Here is a 23,822-nt window from a genome sequence, read left to right as displayed (position 1 = left end):
CAGAATGGTAGTGTGGCGTTAGATTGTATCTGTAGACAGACACAAAAAAAAAAAAATACCACAGAAAAAATACACAGAAATTAACCAAAAAATCATCCATACCTTAACAAAGGAAACCGATGGGGTGGAGTAAATAAGTAGTTACAACAAAGCTTAGATCCACATTTGTGGCAGTTTAGAATGCAGAGATGTTATTATATATAAAAGATTCCTGTGTACACATCACACATACAGTCAGTTACATATATGTATCTGGTGTTAAGAATATGGTGACTGCTTTACTGCTGCAGCAAAAGTAACTTGTGGTTTGATTGGTTTATTGTTTCATTTTTGTGGACTAAGCACAGCTATTACTGTATATTTCAGATTTTTGTGAGCTATCTGCGAAACAGAATATTGTATCACATTACTTCTTTTAATTAAAGTATCCATTTATTAGGAGTCGGAATCAGTGCATTTGTGGACAACTCTGACTCCAGGTACCAAAAAACTGCTCCAACTCCACAGCCGTGCTGCTGGGAATACATCTGACTAATAATACTTTATCTTTTCCTGCTCCCATATTTATACTGTAGTATTATCATGTAAAATGGTAGCCAATCTTCCTCTGTGAGGGCATAACAATATAGATCTATAATGTTACCCCTAAAATTATTTAGAGAAATCAGGAGATCCCTGGAAGATCCCGTCACAGTCGCAGTGATCCAATCTCTCTGAATATCAGTCCTGTGTGTGTCCAGCGTAACATTGCTGGGAGATAAATCCCTCTCTTCTTATCTTACTGGACTTTGTGCATTCAGCTCAAATCTCTTCATGTTTCCTGAATATAAAACAGAGACACAGAGAGACAGAGAGAGGGAAATCTCCTTTCCTCAGGTCAGTCTGGATGACTGGGATCATCTAATATTCCCAGATAATAGCATGTTGTTTTATGTACTTTTCCGGAGAGCTGTGACTGCAGATTCTGCATCATTTGCATAAAAAAGCACCTGGTTTATTAACCCTTACAATTAAAAATATAAAACATGATCTCAGGCAAGTTCTATCTCGGGTTAGTACTATATATACCCATGTTTATCTCCTCATGTCACCTCCATTCAGCTTCACCAAACCAATAAACTGAGTAGCATGAAAGTGTCCTCAGGACTCTGTGTTGAAATATTTCTATGAGCACTTTGCAAGAGACAAAAATAAAAGCATTGCAAAAGACCACTTATGGCCAAAACATTTCCCACACTCAACACAAATATACAACAAGCAGTGATTTCCAAACAACAACATTTCCCATACACAACACATGCTTAGGGCTTCTCACCAGTGTGAGATCTCTCATGACTGACAAGGCTTTCTTTACGCCTAAAACATTTCCCACACTCAGCACAAGAATAGGGTTTCTCACCAGTGTGAGACTTCTCATGTCTGACAAGCTGTGATTTCTGTACAAAACATTTCCCACACTCAGCACATGAATAGGGCTTCTCACCAGTGTGAGATCTCTCATGACTGACAAGCTGTGATTTCTCTATAAAACATTTCCCACACTTGGCACATGAATAGGGCTTCTCACCAGTGTGAGATCTCTCATGTCTGACAAGATGTGATTTACGTGCAAAACATTTCCCACACTCAGCACATGAGAAGGGTTTCTCACCAGTGTGAGACATCTCATGCCTGACAAGATTTGTTATCTGTACAAAACATTTCCCACACCCAGAGCATGAATAGGGCTTCTCGCCAGTGTGAGATCTCTTATGTTTGATAAGGATTGATTTAGAGCCAAAACATTTTCCACACTCAGGACATGAATAGGGCTTCTCACCAGTGTGAGATCTCTCATGATATATAAAGCCATCTTTAGATGCAAAACATTTCCCACAGTCTATACAGGAATAGGGCTTCTCACCAGTGTGAGATCTCTCATGATGTATAAGGCCTTCTTTAGATGCAAAACATTTACCACAGTCTATACAAGAATAGGGCTTCTCACCAGTGTGAGATCTCTCATGAATAACAAGAACTGATTTTTGAATAAAACATTTCCCACACTCAGCACAGGAAAAGGGCTTCTCACCAGTGTGAGATCTCTTGTGTATGACAAGATGCGATATCTGTACAAAACATTTCCCACACTCAGCACATGAATAGGGCTTCTCACCAGTGTGAGATCTATCATGTCTGACAAGATGTGATTTCCGAACAAAACATTTCCCACACTCAGCACATGAATAGGGCTTCTCTCCAGTGTGAGATCTCTCATGTCTGACAAAATGCGATATCTGAACAAAACATTTCCCACACATGGAACAGGAATAAGACCCTCCTGCAGGGGGAGAGCTGTGCTGGGTATGAGGCCCCTCAGGGTTAGACAGGTGAGAGGAGTCTGGGGGAAAATTTGGGGTAACCAGGATATCTGCAGGAGACTCTTGTCCAGCGACATCATCATCCGTTGTACAGTCTGTGGATACAGAGAGACGAGTCTCTGAGAGGTTCCTGATGCCGGGACTCCGCTCTGCAAATAGAGAAACATCATCACTTCCTGTTCAAGAATTCTGAGAGGAGGAACAATTATCATTAGCGATGGTCAGTGAGCTGCTAAGAATTCCAAGTTGAGGCAAAGTTTATGCAGTTTGAAAATGGACCAGATGAAGCAGATGCATAATTTTGCATATAATTAGCATACAATTTGCACCAGCTAAGAGCTAGGCCTGGAAACCACTGGCAGCAATTTTCTAAGCACTTGTGATTTGTGAAGCTCTTGCTAATGTAATGCTGTGGGGGATAAAACAACAAATCCCATCCCCCACGTGTGATCACACACATAGTATTACATTATCAAGGGCTTCTCAAATCACAAGTGCTTAGTGGGTCCCAGGCCTTACAGTAACAGTAAGAGCTGCGTAGGTAACCCCCACTGTGTTTTCACTTCACAATGATGTTTGAGCGGCTTTACAATGTTTTTATCCTAATTGAATTAAATATTATGTTTTATTACTAGTTTTCCTCTAATTAAAGTTATATACGTAGATCCATATTAATAAGGTGTGTGTATAGAGGAAGTTAGACACTCAGACGACAGTACTGAGGTCACCACAAGGTGCCATTTCCCTGCTGTGGCACCTACTGTGAGCTGGGAAGTGTAAGCGATGGGGGTGATGGAAGTCACATGGGTGCCCACAAGAGAGGAACAGAAGGAGGAGCAATCAGAGGGAGAGACAGAGCATTGGAAAGGGAGGATAAGAGTGAGAAGCAGTGAGAGGTTGCAGGGGACAGGAGGCAAACAGGAAAGTGTGAAGTCACCTGGGGTCAGCCACACACAATGCCCAGTCACTCCTACCGGTACCAGAGCATCAGTACAAGGCTCTGCAGTGTGGGCTTATTTCTGTGTGTCTGCCTGATACAGTACAGAAGCCAAATGCATCCTGTGTCACAAGAGACTTAGTCGTGGGAAGAAGAACAACTTCAATGAGTATATAATTTTTATTTAGGTAGCACAACGTCGTAGTGGTTAGCGCTGTCGCCTTGCAGCACTGGGTCCCTGGTTCAAATCCCAGCCAGGTCAACATCTGCAAGGAGTTTGTATGTTCTCCCCGTGGCTGTATGGGTTTCCTCCGGGCACCCCAAAAACATACAGATGTGTTAATTAGCTTCTCCCTAAATTGGCCCTAGACTACAATACATGTACTGTACAAAACATACATAAACATATGACTATGGTAGGGATTAGATTGTGAGCCCCTCTGAGGCACAGTTAGTGACAAGACAATATATTCTCTGTACAGCGCTGCGGAAGATGATGGCGCTATATAAATACTAAATAATCATAATAATAAAAAATAATAATAATAATGTAGATGAGGATTGGGAAGATGCCCTTGATGCTGTGAAAAAGGTATCCCCCTATGTTCATGGTAGAATCATGCAATTATATATTCTCCAGCAGGACTATCTGACCCCGAACAGGCTAGTTAAATATAACTCCATGGCCACTGATGTCTGTCCCAAATATCTCCCGCACCCCCCTTTTTTCATCTTATTAAGGATTACCCCGTGATAATAGATGACTGGAAACAACTTACAAAATTCTTGCATGACAAGGTTCCCTATGAACGCTGATCCAATTGTATGCATTTCGGGTGTCATACATGATGAGGGTTTGGCAACTCCCCGTAAATCCTTTTTGTCAGGAGTGCTGATCATGGCCAGGCAAGAGGCGGCATGCAGATAGATGGCTTGTGCCCTCGCCACTAACCTTTCAAAACTGGGTTAAAAGAGTAGACAGCTCATTTCCTTATAAAAAAAAAAACGAGTGTGTGTAGATAGGAGGCCATCAAGAACTCTAGTATGGGATATATGGAAGGAGCGCCAATGATACCTCAAAACACAGGTTGTGTATTTCACCTGCCAGCCTATGGGATGCCTCTGCTAGCTCCCAGCCTGACATACCTGACGGACTGACATCCCACTGCTATGCTAATGACGCCCAACTATATCTTTCCTTCAAGCCTGGGGTGACAGACCCAACTCCCAACAATAAACACCTGCCTAGCTGAACTACAGCAATGGATGAGTGACAACTGGCTGAGACTAAATGCAGATAAAACTTAAGTCCTTCTAATCGGAGGGAAGCGAATGACAACAAAAACAACTTCTCCTGAAGTCTTCACCACTGGGAATAGGAGGCACAGATCTACACAGCTCTGAGCATGTGCGTAGCCTGGGAGTTCTAATTGATGGGGATTTAAACTTCAGAACCCACATCTCTGCTGTGGTAAAATCATCCTATTTTCACTTGAAGAACATTGCAAAAATCAAGCACTTCATCCCCACAGATCTGCCAACCTTAGTTCATGCCTTCCTTACATCCCGACTGGACTAGTGCAATGTTCTCTACACCAGCCTTCCAAAAAAAGGACTTTTACCGCCTACAGCTGATACAGAATACTGCTGCCAGACTGTTAACCAACCCCATCACTGCCACATAACACCAGTCCTGCACTCCCTTCACTGGCTACCTATAGAATGGAGGGACCTATTCCAGATTGGCCTACTGACATTTAAATCACTACATAATCTGGCCCTGGATACATGAAAGAAATGTTACAGCTGTGTAGCAATCCCCGCAATCTCAGATCCACACGTTCTAATAATCTAGTCATACCCAGAGTTCACCTGGAAACTTTTGGTCCCAGAGCCTTCTGTCATGCCTCTCCGACATTATGGAAATCCTTACCTCAGCAGATCAAGACAGCTCCATCTCTGGACGTGTTTCAATCCAGACTGAAAACCCACCTGTTTAGTCTGGCATTTGCAGAAATATAATTTCTGTTGTGTCAATACTTCATCCTACTGTCAATTTCTGAATCTGAGAGAGCCTAAGCGCTTTGCATGCTATGGGAGAAAAGCTCTATAGAAATGTTACTATTATTACTGTTATTGTTAGCTTTCAGTATGTAAGTACCTTGTAATCATGGTTAACATGCTTCCCAGCTGGCATTAGATTATTTCATGCATAGCAGACACAATCCCCTTTCCAGTAATGCCAAGATACCAGCCTGTTGCTGTCTAGCAGATTTTTTTTTTATATCTTCTAACATGTGACAAACTGGCTAACATGCTTAATTGAACTGTGCACATTTTTATGTTTTTAGCCCCACAAATGGATTTGATTTGTGTATACCTGTGTATGACTCTACACAACTTTTTTTATTTCACTTAATAAAACTTTATTGTAAAAAAAAAAAAAAAAAAAATTCTTTATATATATATATATATATATATATATATATATATATATATATATATATATATATATATATATATATATATATATATATATATATATATATATATATATATATATATATATATATATATATATATATATATATATATATATATATATATATATATATATATATATATATATATATATATCAGCATTTACCTGCCTAAACATTTTAAAATGCTGCCACTGACTGAGAGGCTTGACAAATTTGGGATTACCTGCCTAATACATTTGTGGTTGCAGCCACTGTCTGAGATGCCTGAAAAATCGGGCATTTACCTGCCTAAATATTTTTTTTAGGCCTCTCAGACAGTGGCTGCCACTAAAAATGTTTAGGCAGGTAAATAGTATGAAAAACCAAAAACTGCGCTGATATTATTATTGGGTGTAACTCCTTTTGGTGGTGCGCTGCTGCATACAATATCGTCAATAAATCTCAAACAATAGCTGCGCACAAAGAACTTCAGCAGGCTGCGTTCCACACTCCAAGTGGTATATGTTACTCTTCCACTCAGGGTCAGATAAGTCACTCCACTTCAGTGAGACACCACCACCACACCCCAAGCAGTGGCCACTCACCGTTAAATGAGACCCTCAGTTAGATGGGTCCACAGCGCTTGTGGGGTCATCTGGCTGCCCCCTGCCGTTTTAGCTGGAAGATTCCCTCCTCACCACTTTCTGTGTCATCTGCTGGTCCTTTTCACCTCAAAAGACATATACCAAAGCTCCCATAGCGTAAAATTGTATAAAAGTTTTATTAATAAAAAGATTGCTCACTTACAAACATATCCAGTGTCATTCGCATAGAGTTTTTGTGGGCTCCACCCCAAACGCTGGCCACCGGGTTGGCTGTAGAGCGCTGTTTCTATCGCCTTCCCCTCTGCGTCCACGTTCCTCCCCTCTGGATATTAGTGAGACCGCGTGCACTTGACCGGTTTCGTCGCTCTAGGCGACTCCTCAGAAGTATGCGCGGCCTTCTCCTGTCTGTATTAAATACCCTCTGCTGTAGCTAAAACTCCCTCCCCTCCCTCCCTAACCCGGAAATGGTGACCTTTACCTCATGACTGCCAGCCAATGGCAGTCACTGATCTGTAATCCCTGCGTCCCAGGGTGGTTCTACACATCCTGAACGCTTCCTGTTCTCAAGTGACATCCCGCTCGCCTGAAGGGCGTGCCCGTTCTCTTCCGTCCCCTCCTGCATCATTGGATGCCCACTCCTACTGGGGGATTTGTTTGCCGCACGTTCAGCGCGCGTCTCCTCCCCGCCGCATTCGCGGCAATTGGCTCCTCCTCCCTACACCGATGGTGGTAAACATGGCAATCCACTAGGGCTCGCTCACCGCGCATTCAGCGCGCCTCTCCGTTCTCCCCGCCGCATGCGCGGCCAATGGCTCCGCCCCCCTTCAACAATATTAGTAGCCATAGCAACCTTCCTTTTTCCCAGCGCCTCTCACTATACATCTATCAAGCGCTCCAAAGCCCTCCCGATTGCCATCCAAATTAACCCTCCCCCACCTGTCCAAACAGGCTACAAATGAATTACAAATACAACATAAATGGGATAATGTGTTACAATACTTTGATTTTTGCGCTTCACATATTAGCATAAATTACAATTCCATCCACATTATGCTTTATATATTACAGATTTTCTTTTGATGAATAAATTCCCCATTTCATAATAATCATCATATATTGTCATTAGTTGCTACTTTCCCTTTCACCCTTTTTTCTCTCAGACAGTTAGGGTTGCCTCCAGGATATTTTCTCCCACAATCCTTGTAGTGACCTCAAAAATCCCTTTCCATTATGACGCTCACTCAAATACCCCCCCCCACCCCCTTATCCCCATTTGACCTTTAGTGCCCCAAACATAATTCTCCATCAACATATTTAGTGTTAAGTGCTTATATCCAATGTCAAAAAAGTGAAAACTTCATAGGATGTTGGGGTCCTAATCCCGGAGGCATCCCCCCCCCCCCCCCCCCCCTAATCATCCGCAAGGAAACAGACCAAATCAATCTCAGCATTATGTCCCCTCGGTTTCAGGGTATCCAAAAGATATATCCACTTGGTTTCCCTCTGTGAAACCTCCTTCACCATATCCCCTCCCCTCCATGGTCTCATAACCTTCTCCACTCCGCAGAAGGTCAGGAGTGAGGGGTTACTGTTATGTACTTTTTTGAAACGAGCTGACAGACTATGGCTCATCAGTCCCTTAGCAATATTCCTAAGATGTTCCCCTATCCTTTCTTTTAATGGCCTTGTTGTTCTTCCAACATATTGTGTTCCACAAGGGCACCATGCCACGTATATAACAAACCTATCATTACACGTAATGAAATCTCTTATTTTTATTTCCTTCCCATTGGACTTTCCCCTTACGTGTGTCACTCTTCCTGCTCTGGCCTCCCTACACCCCTTGCAATCTCTGCATGGGTGAAACCCCGGGCGTTGCCAACCCTGTAATCTGGACATCTGTTTTTGGGGTTCCACGCAGCTTGGGGCTAATATGTTCTTTAGATTTGGGGCTTTTCTATATATGAACCTGGGTTTCGGTGGCAGTATTTTACTTAGTTCAGTATCAGACAACAGAATCTCCCAGTGCTTAGTCACTATTCCTTCTATTTCTTTATACTGACTATTGTACTCCGTGATAAATGCCAAATTGTGCGTGTTTTCTTGGTTTCCATCATTATTCACTCTGTGCACCAGTGACCGTCTATCTATGTGTCTAACTCTATCTATTTCCCCATCCAAAAAGGTCTCCCCATACCCTTTCTCCATAAATCTTTCTTTTAAAAGTTGTGATTGGGCCTCGTAATCTTCCATACTGCTACAATTCCTTCTTAATCGTGTGAATTGTCCTCTAGGGACATTCTTGATCCAATTAGGATGGTGCCCACTCTTTGTAGAAATGTAGCCATTACGGTCCGTGGCCTTAAAATGTGTCTTAGTTCCAATTCTATTCCCCAAGACCATAAGTTGAAGGTCCAAGTAACTAATTTTTTCAGTGTCGTGCTCATATGATAATTTGATATTTAAAGTATTATCATTTAACTGTGCCATAAATGTATCCAACTCTGTTACCGTACCCCCCCACATAATTAACAAGTCATCAATATACCTTTTCCAAGTGATCACCCTTTGTGATACCCCCCTTAAAACCCCCTCCTCCCATCTACCCATGTATAGATTCGCCAAACTAGGTGCGAATCCCGCCCCCATCGCACATCCCCTGTGTTGTCTGAAAAAGTTTCCCCCATGCCAAAAATAGTTTTTCTCTAATGCAAATCTTAGTAACTCCAGCAAAAATTCTACCTGTTCCCCTGGCAGCTCTCCTTCCCTTTCCATGTAATATCTGACTGCTTCTACACCTTTGTCTTGTGGTATACTAGTATATAGTGAGGAGACATCTGCCGTCACCAGCATTGTCCCCTCACCAACCTCCAAACCCTCCAGCTCTTGGATGGTGTGCTTTGTGTCTCTCAATAGGCAAGGCAGTTTAATGACCAACGGTTGAAGAAAGGTATCAAGATATTGGCCAAGTCTGTGGGTCAGGGAACCCAGTCCACTCAAGATAGGTCTACCCGGGGGATTGACCGGGTCCTTGTGAACTTTAGGTACTTGGTAGATCACAGGGATTCTTGGAGAGTTGGGGATAAGATACCTATATTCAGAGTCCAACAGGCACCCCATATCAAGCCCCTTTTTCAGTAATATTCTTAGTTCAGTCATATACTGTTGTGTTGGATCCCCTCTAAGCTTTTCATATGTGTCCTCGTCCTGTACTAGTCTGTTCAATTCAGTCCTATATTGCACTTTATTGAGGACCACTACCCCACCTCCCTTATCCGCCGGTCGCACTACCAGTCCTTTTTTGTCTAACAGGTTTTTGGCAACATTTTTCACCCCCGGGTATCGCTTTTCTGGGATCTCCCTTATTTCATTACTAACCAATTTTTTGAAAGCTCCTATAGCTTGAAATCCTGTTTCTTGAGGGTTAAACACTGACTTATTCTTAAGGGTGGTATGTGTATACCGAGTGGTTTGGGTCAGATTTGCTGGGTTATATGTTCTCCCGTTGAGCCCCTCCCTCTTAGAAAAATACTTTTTCAAATTTAACTTACGTGTAAACTTCTCTAAATCAATATAAGTCTCAAATTTGTTCAGACCTTTTTTAGGGGCAAACTTCAGGCCCTCATCTAGGACCTGTATCTCCCCATTAGTAAGTGGAACCCCACTCAGATTGAAGATTCCTTTACCTTCTATTTTTTCTTTATTTTTTTGGCGCTCCCTTCTTCCACCCCTTCTCCCCCTTCTGCTCCTCTTTTTCCCGGGAGGTAGCCTGTTTCTTCCACCCAATCTGTTTGGTGGTACATCCTGCCCTCCCCCAAAAAATTCTCATATTGGCTCTGCTGGGCTAGGGGGTCATATCTATTACTCAGAGGTATGTGGTATGTGGGTTCTTGTCCCTGGGGGTTAAATTGATGGGGTACTGGGTGTGATCTATATTGTCCTCCCATCGGACGTCCTCCCCTCCCCCTACCCCCCGGCATCCCCCTATATGGCCTCCAACTCGGCCTGCTCTGTACATGCGTTGGCCCCATGGGCTGTGCTGGTCTATAAATCTCTTTAAGGTGTACACCACCCCAACCCCCCCTCCCTCCTCCCTGTCCTCCCCCTCCCCTCATTCCCAGGCTCTGTCCCCCCGTGGCAACTGTTGGCCCTTGCGGTGCCTGAGGGTTGCTTTGTGTGGTTGAGTTATCCTTCCTTTCTCCCACCTGAGCTTGCTGGGTCACTTTCTTTTTTATTTGCCATTTATATGCTTCCTTGTTCTTATGTGCATGGTAATCCCTTAGGAATTTCTGTCTCTTAGATACTATTATTTCTTTCTCTGCTTTCTGCAGTATTTCACTAATTCTTGTGGTCCTTTTATTATACTCCTCTGTCCCTTTACATATCTCTAATCTCTGTCTGATTTCGTCTATTTCCTTCCCCACTTTAGTTAACTTTCTTTTCTTTCTCTTCATCAATAGGCTTACTAAGCCCACCCCGCATCTATCAAAGTATTCCTCCCATTCAGCATCATCTTCCTCATCATCCTCCCCATCATTTGCCATCATGGAAAGGGATTTTTGAGGTCACTACAAGGATTGTGGGAGAAAATATCCTGGAGGCAACCCTAACTGTCTGAGAGAAAAAAGGGTGAAAGGGAAAGTAGCAACTAATGACAATATATGATGATTATTATGAAATGGGGAATTTATTCATCAAAAGAAAATCTGTAATATATAAAGCATAATGTGGATGGAATTGTAATTTATGCTAATATGTGAAGCGCAAAAATCAAAGTATTGTAACACATTATCCCATTTATGTTGTATTTGTAATTCATTTGTAGCCTGTTTGGACAGGTGGGGGAGGGTTAATTTGGATGGCAATCGGGAGGGCTTTGGAGCGCTTGATAGATGTATAGTGAGAGGCGCTGGGAAAAAGGAAGGTTGCTATGGCTACTAATATTGTTGAAGGGGGGCGGAGCCATTGGCCGCGCATGCGGTGGGGAGAACGGAGAGGCGCGCTGAATGCGCGGTGAGCGAGCCCTAGTGGATTGCCATGGTTACCACCATCGGTGTAGGGAGGAGGAGCCAATTGCCGCGAATGCGGCGGGGAGGAGACGCGCGCTGAACGTGCGGCAAACAAATCCCCCAGTAGGAGTGGGCATCCAATGATGCAGGAGGGGACGGAAGAGAACGGGCACGCCCTTCAGGCGAGCGGGATGTCACTTGAGAACAGGAAGCGTTCAGGATGTGTAGAACCACCCTGGGACGCAGGGATTACAGATCAGTGACTGCCATTGGCTGGCAGTCATGAGGTAAAGGTCACCATTTCCGGGTTAGGGAGGGAGGGGAGGGAGTTTTAGCTACAGCAGAGGGTATTTAATACAGACAGGAGAAGGCCGCGCATACTTCTGAGGAGTCGCCTAGAGCGACGAAACCGGTCAAGTGCACGCGGTCTCACTAATATCCAGAGGGGAGGAACGTGGACGCAGAGGGGAAGGCGATAGAAACAGCGCTCTACAGCCAACCCGGTGGCCAGCGTTTGGGGTGGAGCCCACAAAAACTCTATGCGAATGACACTGGATATGTTTGTAAGTGAGCAATCTTTTTATTAATAAAACTTTTATACAATTTTACGCTATGGGAGCTTTGGTATATGTCTTTTGAGGTGAAAAGGACCAGCAGATGACACAGAAAGTGGTGAGGAGGGAATCTTCCAGCTAAAACGGCAGGGGGCAGCCAGATGACCCCACAAGCGCTGTGGACCCATCTAACTGAGGGTCTCATTTAACGGTGAGTGGCCACTGCTTGGGGTGTGGTGGTGGTGTCTCACTGAAGTGGAGTGACTTATCTGACCCTGAGTGGAAGAGTAACATATACCACTTGGAGTGTGGAACGCAGCCTGCTGAAGTTCTTTGTGCGCAGCTATTGTTTGAGGTAAATAGTATGGCTTATTTAACATTTCCTGAAATAAACGCAGCATGGATCTCACAGGGATGCAGCACGGGCGTGTAATTCCCATTCCTCATGCAACTCAAGTGTCCGCCAAATCAGGCGCCGATGTTCACTTTAATACAAAATAGCAGCAAGCCAGGGCCAAAGGAGAAAATGGGGCACCCGGGTACAACACTCTTCTCCAGGCCTTATTAATACAGGTGTATCTACAAATACACATGGTAAGTGTCTGCAAACCACGCTGCCTACTGCACTCACCACGTTTCAGCCCACGTCTAACATCTATTTTCAAAACTGTGTTTTACCTACACTCTGCACAGGATTCCTGTGTATTAAAGTGACACTGAAACGAAACTTATGAGATAACGAATTGTATGTGTAGTACGGATAATTAATAGTATATTAGTAGCAAAGAAAAGAGTATCATCATTTTATTTTTAGTTATATAGCTTTTCTCTAAAGAGAGTCTGAAGCCTTTCAAAATACCTGTTTTTATGCTGCAGGCCTCTTCATCATCATAGCTCAAGCTGATTCGCCGTGGGGACGCGGCAGAACAAGGTCTTAATCCCCCTGAAATAGCCGGGGAAAGATTTGGGGCTCCTTCCGGGTAGAGACAGAGCTTTGTGCAGTAGCTCTGCATCTACTCGCATCAATCTGCACTGATCTCCGCCTCTCCCCGCCCCACTCAGTCTTCTTTCACTGAGAGGGGAGAGGCGGCGATCAGCCAGACTGACTGTACTGGAGGCAGAGCTACAGCGCAAAGCTCCGCCTCTACCCGCCCCTCTCAGTCTTCTTTCACTGAGAGGGGAGAGGCGGCGATCAGCGCAGACTGACTGTACTGGAGGCAGAGCTACAGCGCAAAGCTCCGCCTCTCCCCACCCCTCTCAGTCTTCTATCACTGAGAGGGGAGAGGCGGAGATCAGCCAGACTGACTGTACTGGAGGCAGAGCCACAGCGCAAAGCTCCGCCTCTCCCCGCCCCTCTCAGTCTTCTCTCACTGAGAGGGGAGAGGCGGCGATCAGCCAGACTGACTGTACTGGAGGCAGAGCTACAGCGCAAAGCTCCGCCTCTCTCAGTCTTCTTTCACTGAGAGGGGAGAGGCGGCGATCAGCGCGGACTGACTGTACTGGAGGCAGAGCTACAGCGCAAAGCTCCACCTCTCCCCGCCTCTCTCAGTCTTCTTTCACTGAGAGGGGAGAGGCGGCGATCAGCGCAGACTGACTGTACTGGAGGCGGAGCTACAGCCTAAAGCTCCGCCTCTCCCCGCCCCTCTCAGTCTTCTATCACTGAGAGGGGAGAGGTGGCGATCAGCGCGGACTGACTGTACTGGAGGCAGAGCTACAGCGCAAAGCTCCGCCTCCCCGGCAGCACAATCCGCGACATGGAAAGCCGTGGAATTTTGCCCCGGGATTTGGGGGGTATAAGGCCCTCGTTCTGCTGAGACCCCGCAGCGAATCAGCTTGGGTTCTATTGATGAAGAAGCCTGCAGCATAAAAAGAGGTATTTTGAAAGGCTTCAGTCTCTCTTTATAACATTGCATTGTTCTGTCATATTTGCAATTACAAACCACACTCTGTATTTCAAACTATAAAACAAAGCGGAGCTAATGATCCTCTGAACTCCCCGGCAGTAAAACCTAATCTGAAGCTGTGTCTCGCTTTCTATTTGATGTATAAGTGCCTCAGAAAACAGGACTGTATTTCACCCAGTGGGTCGGAGAGCTCTCAGCAGCTCTTCTGCATAGATAACAACTGAAGTTTCTTAACTCATCCTGTACTGAAAACAATAGGAGACTCTATTCTTTGCTACTAATGTTCTATTTATTTGCTGTACTACACATACAATTCATTATATCATATGATTATTTTCATTTCAGATCCTCTTTAACTACCATTGAACATCAGCACATTCTATTAGTGATTATCCAGTCATTGCAGCAATTGCAGCTAGTGACTTACATTCACCCGCACAAAGGGAAAAGCAATCTGACCTGCATCATCCTGCATAAGATTTACACTAAATGTGCTACGACTACAAACTGCTAAACTACTTTCAAGCACATTTAATGGTTGATGATTCTTTCACAGAAGCCTGCAGAGTTTATTAGCAGGTTCAATGCATCATTTTGTTTATAAGTAGGTTAATAACATATTTTTGCTTTTCATTTTTTGCTTTTTACTATTTGCTATTTTTGCACACTTTTTCAGGACCCTCCCAGTTAATTTTGTCACTGCAGCGAGTGGAGGTGTCCGTGGTCTGAATGCGTGAGTGGCTGTAGGTACGTACCGATATATACTATTGTCTATTTATTCACGTATTCTTGTTACTGCACATTTTATTCTGATGAATTGCTACATAGCGGTGTTTTAAATGCACTTAGCACTTTTTTGATTATTACACGATATTGTTTATCTTTGTAAGAGAGGTGGATACTCTTATTTTCAAATTAGCTGGTGTTAAATGTACTATTTACTGGTGCAACACTGATCCAGGGCTGTGGAGTAGTTACAAAAATCCATCGACTCCGACTCCTCAGTTTAGGATTCCACCGACTCCGATTCCTCTAATTTGCATATTAAAATCTTGTTGATTGAAAGTATGTAACATGAAATTCGTCTCTTAACTGCCAACGCTTAGGAATTTTAAAATTCATCTGAAGTGAGAAGGATATGGAGACTGCCATATTTTTTCCCTTTAGTCATAGACTAAAACTAGTCCTTGGTAAGATTACTTGTAAAAGGTACAGACTGGAACAAAGAACATCTATCAGGCCCTAGGCAATGTAACTGTGGGTACATGTAAGAGTGATGTGCAGGTACTCTGCAGGGGAATGAGGAGATTCTTCCTCTATTACACATTCTTCATGCACAATCTGAACAAGGTTTATGGGTGACAGACAACACCTCTCTGTTCAATGTGCACAACATTCTCAGTGGATTCCCTGCAGCTCTGTGGGGAGTGCATATGTAGAGTATAGTACTACTGTGTACCAAAGTAAACCTGAGACAGATGAAATTAAAGTTTTATACATACCTGGGGCTTCCTCCAGCCCCCTTCAGGCTAATCAGTCCCTCGCTGTCCTCTTTCGCCACCTGGATCTTCTGCTATGAGTCCAGGTACTTGAGCCAGTCTGGCGTAGTGCGCATGCACACACTCCGCTGCCGGGGGCGTACTACACCTGTGCAGAATGCTCCTGGCTGTGGAAGCGGCACGTAGCCAGACTGCTCTGACTGGCTGAATTACCGGGACTCATAGCAGAAGTTCCAGGTGGTGAAGGAGGACAACGAGGGACTGATTAGCCTGAAGGGGGCTGGAGAAAGCCCCAGGTATGTATAACACTCTTCTTTTCATCCGTCTCAGGTACCCTTTAATTTGTAGTCACCAAACCAAATTTTAACAACATATCAATTTATTTGATTTTATGAGCAAAGAGAGTACATTTGCATAAACCAGCATCAATGCAGAATTATTTCCATCTCATTGACCATCTCTATTAGTGACACGGCTACACATCAGGCTTTATTCTTACAGCATAGACGTTATTTAGTATATATAAGAGATTCCTGTGTACACATCATATACACTGTACAGTCACAATCAGATGTGTATATCTGACTTTAAATATGTATATCTGACTTTAAAAATACGGGGACTGCTTTATTGAAGCAGCACAAATAACTAATTCTTGTTCTTTGTTCCGGTCTGTACCCTTTACAAGTACTCTTATAAAGGACTAGTTTTAGTCTAAAGGGAATAAATATAGTAGTCTCCATATCCTTCTCACTTCAGTTGTCTTGTAAAATTCCTAAGCGTTGGCAGTTAAGAGACAAATTTCACGTTACATACTGTTAATCAACACAATTGTAATATGCAAATTAGAGGAGTCGGAGTCGAGGAGTCGGAGGAATCCTAAACTAAGGAGTCAGAGTCGGTAAATTTTTGGACTGACTCCACAGCCCTGGTATACACCCTGTATACAGTCTGTGTGTATGATCTATCTGCCTGGTCCTGCTGTGCTCTCTGTCACAGGCTCTGCTTCATGCCCATGCAGCTTAGCCACTACTTTAACTAGCCTGTCTGCCTAGTGCTTCAGGCTTAACAGTGGCAGTTGCAGAGTAGTCATTGTAGCTGCAGGGGTTAAGTGTAGTGTAGCTGGGAATGGGGGCAGAAGGTGTTAAGCTGGATCTAGACGGAGCGATCCGGCGGCTCGATTAGCCGCCGGATCGCCTCTGCCCCATCCCCGCCGCGTCCCCACGTGCATCGGATTCGACCCCCCCTCGTCCCCACCGGCGCCGCTTATCTTCTGCTCGATTCCCTGCCATTGTCCGCTCGTGGGGAACGAGCAGGGAATCGGCGGCGGCGAAATCGGACCTGTCGGAACTTATCAATCGAGCCGCATAAGCAGCTCGATTGATAAGACACATCGCGGTGTCTAGAGCGAGCATTAGAGTAGTGCATTGTAGCATAGCTGGTGGGCATCAGGAGTTAGCTTAGTGTGTTATTGATGGGAATCAGAGGTTAGCATTGTGCAGTGGAGTTTAATTGGTGGGGCATCAAGATTCAAGTTAGCATAGTGTAGTGTATTGGTGGATCATCAGGTGTTAGCAGAGTGTAGTTGGGGCAATGTGAACTTAGTGCTAAAGCTTGATTTGAAGAAAATCGTGAAAAAAAATCGAAATCGCAATTTTTGAGAGAATTTTTTTTCCCCTAAAATCGTGCAGCCCTAACAAGTAACTAATTTTGATTGGTTTATTTCATTTTTGTGGACTAAGCACAGCTATTACTGTATGTATAAATTATTTATGATGACTATTATCTGAGAAATAGAACATTTTATCATATTTTCTATTTTAATTTCAGTTTAAATTCATTAGGAGTCGGAGTTGGTGCATTTTTTCCCGAATCCGACTCCAGGCACCCAAAATTGCCCCGACTCCGACTCCACAGCCCTGCACTGATCCTTGCATTCTAACTCCTAATATGGCTAGTCTGTGAGCAGTGACACAGTCATAATAACCAACAAGATATTCAACATTTAATATTGATTACTCACCTGTTCTGCCCTCTGAATATGGGGTTTTCTCTATATTTGTCCTCATCATGTCACCCGGCTCCATAGACTGCTGATCACTCCTCACATACGTCTCTTCATCTTCCTCTTTATATGTCCCCATCATGTCACCCTCCTCCATAGACTGCTGATCATCCTTCACATATGTCATGTCTTCTTCCTCCTTAATGGTCCCCATCATGTCTCCCTTCTCCATGGACTGCTGATCATCCTTCACATATGTCATGTCTTCTTCCTCCTTAATGGTCCCCATCATGTCTCCCTTCTCCATAGACTGCTGACCACTCCTCACATACTTTTCTTCTTCTTCTTTGATTATCCTCATCATGTAACCCACCACCATAGACTGCTGATCACTCCTCACATACTTCTCTTCTTCCTCTTTAATTATCCTCATCATGTCACGCTCCTCCATAGACTGCTGATCACTCCTCACATACTTCTTTCTCTTTGTCTGTTCTCATCATGTGTTTCTCTTCTACAGACTGCAGAACACTCCTCGGATACCTTCTCTTGTTTTTTGAGCTCAGAACTCAGTTCTGAAATGGATAACAAATTAAAGCTGTAAGATATTAGCAGTAATAAACAGAGCACAGGAAAGAACATAATTTGCTCGGGGTGATAATATCCCATAAGCTGTGGTCTCCTGCACATTCAGTACCACAGTCCTCTCTCCCAGTGTGCCTTGCTCATCATCTGGTGCTTCTCTCCTCCTCTCCATGCACACATTCCTGGGAGGTTACAGCAGTGCCGGCAGCGGTAAATGGATGAGGATGTGAGGAGAGAACAGCTGGAGACAGATGAAGATAGGAGCAGAGGCCTGCAGCTAATTAGCTACAAATGATCATTACTTATGGCTCTGGCACCTAATGAACTAGGCAGAGGGAACTGCAGCTCCATATCCTGACCTCACCTGTCCATCACCTACTAACCCCAAACCCTCCAAGAGCAACAAACCTCCCAACTGGGACAGTGCCAATACCAAGACCAAAGCAGCAGAGGCCACCCAACCCCTCCCCAGCTGCAGCCTCCATCTTTTCTGCCTGTCCTACCAGCTAAGCCCCTTGTTACCTGGCTCCACCCCCTAGCTTTGACTCACCAGCCATCATCTTTCTGCATACTCCAACCTCTCCCACTGCGGGACCACCCAACACCAGTGGCTCCTGACTGCACATTGGCTTCTCTCCATCAGAGATACAATGGATATGGTCATCCGGTGGCACTGTCTGAACTGCTGCAACTGGACACAATGGACAGAACCTGCTCCATCAGAACATCCCTACCCTGAGACCTCCACTGACCCACAACAACTGTATTGCACAACATATTATTGATCAAATCAAGGAGCAAAAGGTTGCCGGCACTACAAAACCTGTAGCCGTGTCACTGGGAATGGGGATGGACAGATGTTCTAAAGGCCACCTTGATACTATAACAGATACTACGTGCTCATGACTAATTAGCGAAAAATACACATAGGATCAGCATCAAAAAAGAAAAACAGTTCAATCAGGCACTGCAGTGGTTACTGTTTTAATGGTGTTTCAGATTGTGGATAAAATCCCCATTGTTATATCAAAATTGTGACATTCAAAAAGGTAGGTGCAAAACATCATCATCTGTAGAAAAAATCGTCATGTGCAAACATATTGTGCATTCAAATAGTTGCAAGAGGAGGATGTCCTACCATATCAAAAGGTGGCGGTGGTGGGTGCAGGGCTCTTCCGAGTGGATCAGCCTCGGAAGAAGCACCGCCGTGCGAAACGGCGTTAGGCTACCGATTTTGCCCTGCACCCACCACCGCCACCTTTTGATATAGTAGGACATCCTCCTCTTGCAACTATTTGAATGCACAAGATGTTTGCACATGACGATTTTTTCTACAGATGATGATGTTTTGCACCTACCTTTTTGAATGTCACAATTTTGATATAACAATGGTGATTTTATCCACAATCTGAAACACCATTAAAACAGTAACCACTGCAGTGCCTGATTCAACTGTTTTTCTTTTTTGATGCACAACATATTATTGGCTGCCGGCCTTAGTGACTGTTGCTATGAACAGCTGCTGGGAAAAGCTATCAGGGAAAATGTCCTCCTTCACAGGGAAGAGAAACAGGCCGGCCTCCCATAACGGCTGGGATAAACATACAACTCCTGTGACTGCAGTAATAAGCACAGGTCCTGAGGAAGCGCTCCTATGTAGAGTGCGAAACAGCTGTTGATGATCTGTTACATGCTTGCCCCTTTCTCTTCTGGCTGACTGTCGTCTAGTTTGTCTGCACCGATTTTAAATGCATTTCAATAAAGGTCTTTTTTTACTGGATGTGCCCGGCCGCTCCTATCTCTACAGTATCTAACTTGGTGGAACTATTTTGGGCCTTGAGCACTCCGGAGTGACCCAGGCTAGTTGTCCTGTGCACCTCGTTTTCTACCTATCTTACAGATGATAACAGGTGTATTTAGCTGCATAATTTATAGCATAAGAAGTAATAGAAATCCAGAGATAAGGTAATGCAGAGAGTGTGCATATGTGTGAGGCACCAGCTGGAGGTGGCAGCTGCTCCACGAAGATCTTATGGGCTCAGTATTCCATGGCATACAGGATCAGCCAGTCACAGCTCCACTCCACACTATTCACAGATTATATTCCTCTCTATGTCTCCATCCCTGAGGGGCAATTATCTAACCTAGTCCAATATATAGATACTTTGTATCATTCTCAGGAATAAAGGCCTACTACCCTAAAGTAAAATTCTACTACTCCCTTCAAGGTGTACATTTAAAAGCACCACATGTTAAAATGGGTGCAATGTTCCCTCCACACCTCTACCTAATACTAACCCTTCACCCTACGTACACCTAATTAGAGTTGGGCGAACTGTTAGCGCAACTGCAGCCGAACTGTTCGGCTGCCCAACCTGTCATGTGGCTGTGGCTCTTACTACTTCCGGGTCGCAATGACCCGGAGTAGTACGTCTGCGCTGGCCCGGCGGAGCGCGTCCTAGATTGCGCTCCCGTTGCCGGGCACTCTCTGCGCATGTGTGTGACGTCATGAGTGACGTCACACACATGCGCAGAGAGTGCCCGGCAACAGGAGCGCGATCTAGGACGCGCTCTGCCGGGCCAGCGCAGACGTACTACTCCAGGTCATTGCGACCCGGAAGTAGTAAGAGCCACAGCCACATGACAGGTTGGGCAGCCGAACAGTTCGGCTGCAGTTGCGCTAACAGTTCGCCCAACTCTACACCTAATACTAACCTCCCTCTACCTATGCATAACACTAACTCCACCCCCCACATAACACTAACATCCCCTCTACTTATGCCTAACACCAACCTCCCCCCTACCTACACCTAATGCTAACTCCCTTCCTACACCTAACACTAACCTCCCCCTACCTACACCTAACACTAACCTCCCCCTTCCTACACCCAACACTAACCTCTTCCTACCTACACCTAACACCAACCTCCCCCCTACCTACACCTAAAACTAACCTCCCTCTACTGACACCTAACACTAACCTCCCTCTACCTACACCTAAAACTAACCCGCCCCCCACACCTTACACTAACTCTTCCCCCCCACCTTCCCTCAACAACACCAACCTCTCCCATACCTACACCTAACACTAACCTCCTCTTCCCTACACCCAACACTAACCCCCCACCCCATTACTTACACCTAACACTAACCTTCCCCTATGCCTAACACTAACCTCCTCCTCCCTACACCTAACACTAACCTCCCCCCACCTAAACCTAACACCAACCTCTCCCTATCTACACCTAACACTAACCTCCCCCCACCTAAACCTAACACTAACCTCTCCCTATCTACACCTAACACTAACCTCCCCTATCAACATCTAACACTATACTCCCCCCTACTTACACCTAACATTAACCTCCTCTCTACACCTAACACTAGCCTTCTCCATGCCTACACCTAAAACTAACTTCCCCCTACATACACCTAACACTAACTTCCCCCTACCTACACCTAACACTAACTTCTCCTTACACCTAACACTAACCTCCTCCTCTATACACCTAACACCGACTAACATTCCCCCTACTTACGCCTAACACAAGAGAGCTGTGAAATGGCTGACTGTATGAATGTATATCATGTATAGTCACCTAACACCAACCTCCCCCCCCCATACCTACACCCAACACTAACCCCCCCCCCCCCATACCTACACCTAACACTAACCTTCCCCTACGCCTAACACTAACCTCCTCCTCCCTACACCTAACACTAACTTCCCCCCACCTAAACTTAAACTGTGATACAGCTGACTGTATGCATGTATATCATGTATAGTCAATATGTATATTACAGTCTGATACATTTTCAATAAGAGGTAATAGAATACTGGGTTGTTTACAAGGTAAGCAGAAGAAGTGAGAACCACAGGAGGTTTTGACGCCCTCGTGTCTCTCTCCTAGTGTGAGTGAAGGGCAATGGTTAAGGTACATGGGAAATGCCAGCACTGGAGGGACATGGCTATATTCCATATACATCTTCTCTTGTCTCTGTGATGTGAATTATTACTAGGAAGGTGAGATGCCAGCACTGGAGGGACATGGCTATATACCATATACCTCTTCTCTTGTCTAAGTGATGTGAGTGAATTATTACTAGGAAGGTGAGATGCCAGCAATGGAGGGACATGGCTACATTCCATATACATCTTCTCTTGTCTCTGTGATGTGACTTAATTATTACGAGGAAGGTGAGATGCTGGCACTGGAGGGACATGGCTATATTCCATATACATCTTCTCTTGTCTCTGTGATGTGACTGAATTATTACTAGGAAGGTGAGATGCCAGACATAATCTATGGCACGTGTAGGGGAGTCACTAGACAACTGTCAAACAAGTCTCAGTAGTTATAAAAGTCTCTTGTATGGCAATTACTTCAAGGGGGATGATAAGGATAGTGACAGGTGTACTATCACCTCCTCTGTAACAAAGTATGTCCATCCCGACCTCTGCTCTGCTCAATTTATAACAACAATCACACAATTACCTCTTCCAGTCGTGTCTTCTCTCCATCTCCTGCAACTTCTCTTCCTGCTGTTACCTCATTTCCTGTCAAGAAAAAAAATGTATGACCTAGTCCACAAGTCAATAAAAAGACTAAGTTCACCTCAAGCGAGTGCCCGAGGGAAGGCAGGTTGAATGATGCAACAGTAACACCTATAAAATTTAAGAACAGCCACCACTCTTCAGAACTTTATGTCAAAAAATACTTTATTAGTAGAAAAATTCCCAAAACCCCTCTGAATATCCCAACCCCCTAAAACCAAAAAGGACACGGGCATCCAAAACAGGAGTACTCAAACAACAATCACACAATTACATGTTCCAGCCGTGTGTTCCCTCCATCTCCTGCAACTTCTCTTCCTGCTGTTACATCATTTCCTGTCTTTGGCTTAATTTCCTTCTTTCTGTGCGTTCCACCTGGAAGTGAGGATTTGTCCATCTTGTGGTGAGTAGGCTAACTGCAGCCTCTGGTTGTGCAATCATTGTAATGATTGTAAATCCCCCGATAATTGTAGGCCGATTTTCAGGCCTCCAGCAGCTGATAAGAGCTGGGTGGTCTGCCTGTCCAGTCATCAATGAGCAGAGATGGGCATTGACTGCTGGCTGAATTGAATGTCAGCAGGGGATCCCTGTCCCTCCCCACAGAGTCCAGCTACGTCATAGAGAGAGTGTTTCGTCACAGTAGAAGTCATCTTGCTGCTGTTGCCTAGCAACCCGCTGTACACACAGCCGTGCCACAACTTGTCTGTAAGAGCTTCGAGCAGGCGGGTCGCTGTTTGCTAAAGAGGAGGAGAAGGCTGAGGTGACCGGGAAGATGATAGAGCAGGAGGGAGAGGGCAGAGGAATGGTGCGTCAGGGAGAGTGCAGAGGAATACGCCCTCTAGGGTAAGCGCTGAGAGGCTGCAGCCAGTCTGCCTCGTCCCGTCCCGGTGTCCCTGAATAGGAGTAATAAGGCAGTAAATGGTGAGTCAGGGCTGGTCATGTTTTCCAAGAGAGGAAGCCTAGATGTGATGGGGATACAGTAGCAGGATGACCCAGCATAAGTGATCAGTATAGTGGGGTGGCGACACTAGGCGCCTCTGTACTGGTGTCTCTGCGATCCCCGGCCGTGTAGCATGATGAGTTTCCCCGGCCGGCCGGGCGGCCATGAAGTGAATTGTAGGAGGTGGGGGGTAGCAGAGAGGTAGGCATGTGAGGCCGTGAGTATGGGACAGCCAATGGGCTTGAGAGAGGCGTGTCGGAGGAGAGATCGCAGATGGAAAAAAAAATGTGAAGTGCAAATGTTCAAAAAAAGTTAAGCGGTGCGACGTTTTCGTCGCACCAGTCGAACCAGGCTGTAGTGTGATAAAAGCGAGCAGTGTGCCCACAACGTCCCATCATGCTGCCCTA

The 23,822-nt window shown here is 44.9% G+C and overlaps 1 pseudogene; it reads right to left on the bottom strand.

The window, feature by feature from the left end:
- LOC137537132 (uncharacterized) overlaps positions 1-23,822 on the bottom strand; it is a 272,454-nt pseudogene that overhangs the window by 37,418 nt on the left and 211,214 nt on the right.

This window comes from Hyperolius riggenbachi, chromosome 10 (assembly GCF_040937935.1).
Source record: "Hyperolius riggenbachi isolate aHypRig1 chromosome 10, aHypRig1.pri, whole genome shotgun sequence".
Lineage (NCBI taxonomy): Eukaryota > Metazoa > Chordata > Amphibia > Anura > Hyperoliidae > Hyperolius > Hyperolius riggenbachi.
The sequence above is the reverse complement of the archived record's forward strand: the minus strand, read 5'-3'. Positions and strand labels throughout refer to the sequence as shown.